This window comes from Entelurus aequoreus, linkage group LG02 (genome assembly GCF_033978785.1).
Source record: "Entelurus aequoreus isolate RoL-2023_Sb linkage group LG02, RoL_Eaeq_v1.1, whole genome shotgun sequence".
NCBI classification, from domain to species: domain Eukaryota; kingdom Metazoa; phylum Chordata; class Actinopteri; order Syngnathiformes; family Syngnathidae; genus Entelurus; species Entelurus aequoreus.
In genome coordinates this window covers 85052967-85058996 of record NC_084732.1, presented here as the reverse complement: position 1 = coordinate 85058996, position 6030 = coordinate 85052967, and the positions used below count along the sequence as shown (strand labels likewise).

Here is a 6030-nt window from a genome sequence, read left to right as displayed (position 1 = left end):
TATGAGCTTGATTTAATTCATTATTGTTAACACGAGGTGTCGCCAAAAACAAAATGCCCCTCCGCTCTAACTTAAAGACAGCATAAGTCCGTCATAAGGTTAGTGCTTTTCATACCTACCAGTGTTCCCAGAGTAAATTCCATCCATCCATTTTCTACCGCTTGTCCCTTTCGGGGTCGCGGAGAGTGCTGGAGCCTATCTCAGCTGCATTCGGGCGGAAGGCGGGGTACACATTGGACAAGTCGCCACCTCATCGCAGGGGCCAACACAGATAGACAGACAACATTCACACTCAACCCATATAAAATAACATAAACATGAGATAGTTAAAATATACGGAGCCCCTAAAGGGACATGGGGTAAAAAAAAAAAGTATAATTTAAAAAATATAGAATTTTTTTTTAGAATGTACTTTTTATAAAATTATAGAAAACTATTTTTTTTATTGTTTTTATTTATTTATTTTTTAGACATGTATCTCATGCGCACGAGAAACGTTCTCGTGCGCACAAGATAGTTTCTTTTTATAAAATTATTTTTAAAAAATTTTAAAAAAATAATTAGAATTTTTTTTTTTTAGACATGTATCTCCTGCGCACATGAAAGTTTCTCGTGCACAAAAAAAAAAAAAAAAAAAAAAAAATTCCCCCATGTCCCTTTAGGGGCTCCGTAAAAATAAGATTCATTTAATCAAACCTTTTACTAACATTCCACACTACAAAATAATAAAGGTATGTATTATGATTCGCGCTGATATCGTCTCGGATTATTGTCGGTATCGGCCAACACTCCGATGTTTTGTAAAAAAGTTGTATCGGGACACTCCTAATATAAATACAGTGTGAACAAAAAACAACAAATTAGTACAGTGTAAAACTTAAAGGGTTGATTATAATTTTTTTTTTTTTTTAAACTAATTCTACATTCTAACATTTTAATTTGCATTTTCAAAGGAATTGTGGAGCGAAGGTATCAATTTACCTCTTTTGAAAATTTACTTTTAATATCGACAAACAATTATAATACTAAAAAAACTAACAAACATGTTGAACACTAAAAATAGTGAAACTGTCACTACTAAGGAAGGGTACCGTTCACATTTGAGCCGATACGATACTGATTCCCAGTGCCAAGGTATCGATACCGGTACTCAGCGATGCCAATTTTCAGGTGCTCTTTTTATTTTTAACAATAACATAAAAATAAATTCTAGCAACATTTAACAATTAGCTGATTATACTGTTCAGTTATTGTATCTTTTTAAAAAAAAATCCCATTTCTAAGTCTCAATAACAGTTGCAAGTCAAGGACGTGTATAGTTGCTGTCTAATCTTTTGTTGCGCCCTAAAAAGTGCTAATACTATAAGTATTGCACTTACTACACACCAGTTGTTTGATTGTGGCGTGCATCGTAGTTGTAGCTGTAAATCGTAGTGTAGTTGTAAATGAACAAATTTGGAGGTCGCCATGTAAAATCGCTAATGCTAACAAGTAGCACGTCAATATCAGAGCCAATGTATATTAGCATCATTTTTGGCCTTACTTTACTTAAGTTGATTTGGGGTTTTTTTTAGTCATTTTTTTGGATGGAATTGAAAATTGCAACGTTACCGAGAGGTAGTTTGGCTGAGTCCGCTCTCAGTGCTGCTGGAGTGATCGCCAAGTGAGTATGAGACCAGGCGCAACCCACGTACCGAAAGTGTGCCGGTGGTCACAACATAACAATTTGCAATGATTGACATGAATAAAAGTCTTGTGTTGTGATGTTGCAGGTTGGCTGGTTTCAACCGTTCATTATGCTTAACTTTGCCAGAGTGTGTTTGTGCACATCACAGTTGTCTTTTTCACCTTTTGTGGGTTCACACGTCAAAGTTTGTGTGTTGCTGTGTCAGCTCATCTAGTGCATGTGCGGCTTCTAGTGGGTTTAACGATGTATTATATTATCTTTGTATTATGTTTTGTTGATATGGGCTTTTGTGTTGTGTCACAACTTTGTACTACCACTACTGATGTTGTTTTTTTAGCAACACAACTCACCAGGTGTGGCACTTAATCATTTCTTGTGTTCTAATAAACGTTAATACATTACGCAACAAAACAGAATATAATATTTTCATGTTACTGTCGGTCAAATATTCAACTTGTTTAATACTTCTATGTCTCATTTATTATTATTTTTAATACAACTGAAAACCATCCGGGGTCTTACCTTTTATACTATACTATATATTATAATATGTATACTGTTTATGTCCATATTAAAAATATATATATATTTTTAAATATTACCTTTTATACTATACTATATATTATAATATGTATACTGTTTATGTCCATATTAAAAATATATATATATTTAAATATTACCTTTTATACTATACTATATATTATATGTATACTGTTTATGTCCATATTAAAACAAAACTTTTAAAAATATTACCTTTAATACTATACTATATATTATAATATGTATACTGTTTGTCTATATTAAAACTTTTTTTTTAAATATTACCTTTTATACTATATGTATACTGTTTGTCCATATTAAAAAAAACTTAAATATTACCTTTTATACTATACTATATATTATGATATGTATACTGTTTGTCCATATTAAAAAAAAAAGTCTTTAAAATATTACCCTTTATACTATACTGTATATTATAATATGTATACTGTTTGTCTATACTAAACCATTTTTTTTTAAATATTACCTTTTATACTATCCTATATTATAATGATATGTATACTGTTTGTCCATATTAAAACATTTTTTATTTAAAATATTACCTTTTATACTATACTGCATATTATATGTATACTGTTTGTCTATATTAAACCATTTTTTTTAAATATTACCTTTTATACTATCCTATATTATAATGATATGTATACTGTTTATGTCCATATTAAAACATGTTTTAAAATATTACCTTTTATACTATCCTATATTATAATGATATGTATACTGTTTATGTCCATATTAAAACATTTTTTTTAAATATTACCTTTTATACTATACTATATATTATAATATGTATACTGTTTATGTCCATATTAAAACAAAACTTTTAAAAATGTTACCTTTTATACTATACTATATATTATGTATACTGTTTAAGTCCATATTAAAAACAACTAACAAATATTACCTGTTATACTATATATTATATGTATACTGTTTATGTCCATATTTATATATTTTTTAAAATATTACCTTTTATACTATACTATATATTATATGTATACTGTTTATGTCCATATTAAAAAAAAGTTTTAAAATATTACCTTTTATACTATACTATATATTATAATATGTGTACTGTTTATGTCCATATTAAACAAAAACTTTTAAAAATATTACCTTTTATACTATACTATATATTATGATATGCATACTGTTTATGTCCATATTAAAATGACAACTTTTTTAAATATTACCTTTTATACTATACTACATATTATAATATGTGTACTGTTTATGTCCATATTAAATAAAAAAAAGTTTTAATAGTACCTTTTATACTATATATTATAATATGTGTACTGTTTATGTAAATATTAAAAAAAAAACTTTTAGAAATATTACAAATGTTAATCATAAACAGTGAATAGCGTGGCTGTGTTTACATTTGCGCACTTCCGTATTTACACTCAGCTTTGTGAGTGCGCAAGTGCGTTCGTTTCAAGTGAGTACCCGGATGTTGCACTGGCCACGCCCCTCAATCTCACGACTGTTCGCCACTCGGTAAGTGCGCCACCACAGTGTATTAATTCTGGCCCACGCAACACTAGTGTCAACATTGTTGGTAGGCAGCGTGAATTTTACACTTAATGACTGAAAGAAATGTGCAAACTAACGAAACAAAAAAATCTAAAATGGCGGGTACGGAAGTTGTGGTCACGTGTGACGCGCACGCGTTGCTGATTGGCCGAATTTAGTGATGACGATTGTAAACACTGACTGTTTAAATTGTAGTATTGTTACAAAGTATGTCGCTAATCCCCAAAGTAAAAATGTTGATGTATCAACCTCTGCTTATTCGTTGTTTCTCCACCAAATCTATTATAAAAGGGTATAAAAAGTAAGGCATTTTTCTTTTTGTGAGCGCATTTGGACAGCGCTTTTATTGTGAAGCTGCAAGTGTGTCATGAGGTAATCGCACACTTCCGGCTTCACGATAAAAACATCCGGTCGAGCAGGGCTAACCAAATGAAAAATGGCTTACAAAAATAATACTACAATTAAAAATAATTAAAAACAAAAAATATAAAATAAATTAATGGCCCATTTCAGCAAAGCAAAGCAAAGTGAAAAATGTTTGCAATGAACCAAAGCACTGTCTAAAAGTCTATTAAAAATATGACTTTGATTCATTGTTAAGACACATTAATTTGTACATTGGTGTTAACAATATTTAAAAAGTTTATAGTCTATTAAAATATGTATTTGAAACGCTTAACTTGCCTTTTTAAAATCATATTGCTCCACATGATCATTGTGTTGCGACAAACTAATAATTACCGTATTTTTCGGAGTATAAGTCGCTCCGGAGTATAAGTCGCACCGGCCTAAAATGCATAATAAAGAAGAAAAAAAACATATATAAGTCGCTCTGGAGTATAAGTCGCATTTTTTGGGGAAATTTATTTGATAAAACCCAACACCAAGAATAGACATTTGAAAGGCAATTTAAAATAAATAAAGAATAGTGAACAACAGGCTGAATAAGTGTACGTTATATGAGACATAAATAACCAACTGAGAACGTGCCTGGTATGTTAACGTAACATATTATGGTAAGAGTCATTCAAATAACTATAACATATAGAACATGCTATACGTTTACCAAACAATCTGTCACTCCTAATCGCTAAATCCCATGAAATCTTATACGTCTAGTCTCTTACGTGAATGAGCTAAATAATATTATTTGATATTTTACGGTAATGTGTTAATCATTTCACACATAAGTCGCACCCCCGGCCAAACTATGAAAAAAACTGCGACTTACAGTCCGAAAAACACGGTACAAAAAAGAACACACATTTGGCATATTTATAATTGATGGTAGCATAGAAATGTTTGTCAACATTATGCTCCAAGCAAAAAAAATTCGATGTCGATTTATGAGAATAAATCCTACATTTTGTAAATGGCTTAATAATTTAAAATTATCAATTGAATCTTGGAAAATGATTAAAAATACAAAATCCCTAAATTGATTTTGTTATTGCAGAAATATAAAGTGATTTAGATTAGCCTTCTTTTTTTGTCGGTTTGAATTGTGTATCTTATCCTAATTTTGTATTATTATTTTTATATTCCATTTGTATTTGTTTTAGTTTTGTTTCCTTTACATGTTTTGCGAAAGACAGTATTTGCTCAACATGATGGATGTTTGAAATTGTTGAGATTTGTTGAAAGTGCCTTGGTTTTTATGTACATTGAGAATATGTTTGTAAGTACATTGTTCAATAAATTAAAAAAATAAAAATAAAAAAACTATAAAAAAGAACAATGGCGACCTATACAGTGAGTGTACCCTATGACATGAATGATATAAAATATATTTAAATGACCATCTTGGGAACTAATATTACAATTATTTATTAGGAAAAACACAATGCTAAAATAAAATAAAACATCACAACTTGACCATTCTAATGACTTTTCACAAAAGTACCCCAAATTTCGCATTGGATTAATAATTTTAAAATAATTAAATCTTGGTAAAAATGTTTAGAAAATAAATAAAAGCCCTTAAATGATTGTATTTATTAGATAAATGTAAGTTATTTTAGATAAGCCCATTTTTTTAAAATTAATGTTTCAATTATTTCATTATTTTTAATCTATTTTGTCTCTTATTTTATTTATTTATGTAAAGACCAAAGTATTGAATTAGAATATTTTATTCATTCAGACCTAAGATGTTATTTTAATGTTCCCTCTTTTTTTTTTTGAGCAGTTAAAAACGTGTTTTCAATTGTTCAATTAAAAGAAAAAAACTGACAAAATGAGAAAAA

At 29.1% G+C, this 6030-nt stretch overlaps 1 protein-coding gene across 1 annotated transcript in view; it reads left to right on the top strand.

The window, feature by feature from the left end:
- The window catches only part of LOC133664685 (CKLF-like MARVEL transmembrane domain-containing protein 3), a 20077-nt gene extending 19723 nt beyond the window's left edge, over nucleotides 1–354 (top strand). The window contains exon 5 of the mRNA XM_062069524.1: nucleotides 1–354. This exon is cut by the window's left edge and continues 605 nt beyond it. The gene's annotated coding sequence lies outside the window, so the exon portion shown is untranslated.
- Nucleotides 355–6030: the final 5676 nt, after the last annotated feature.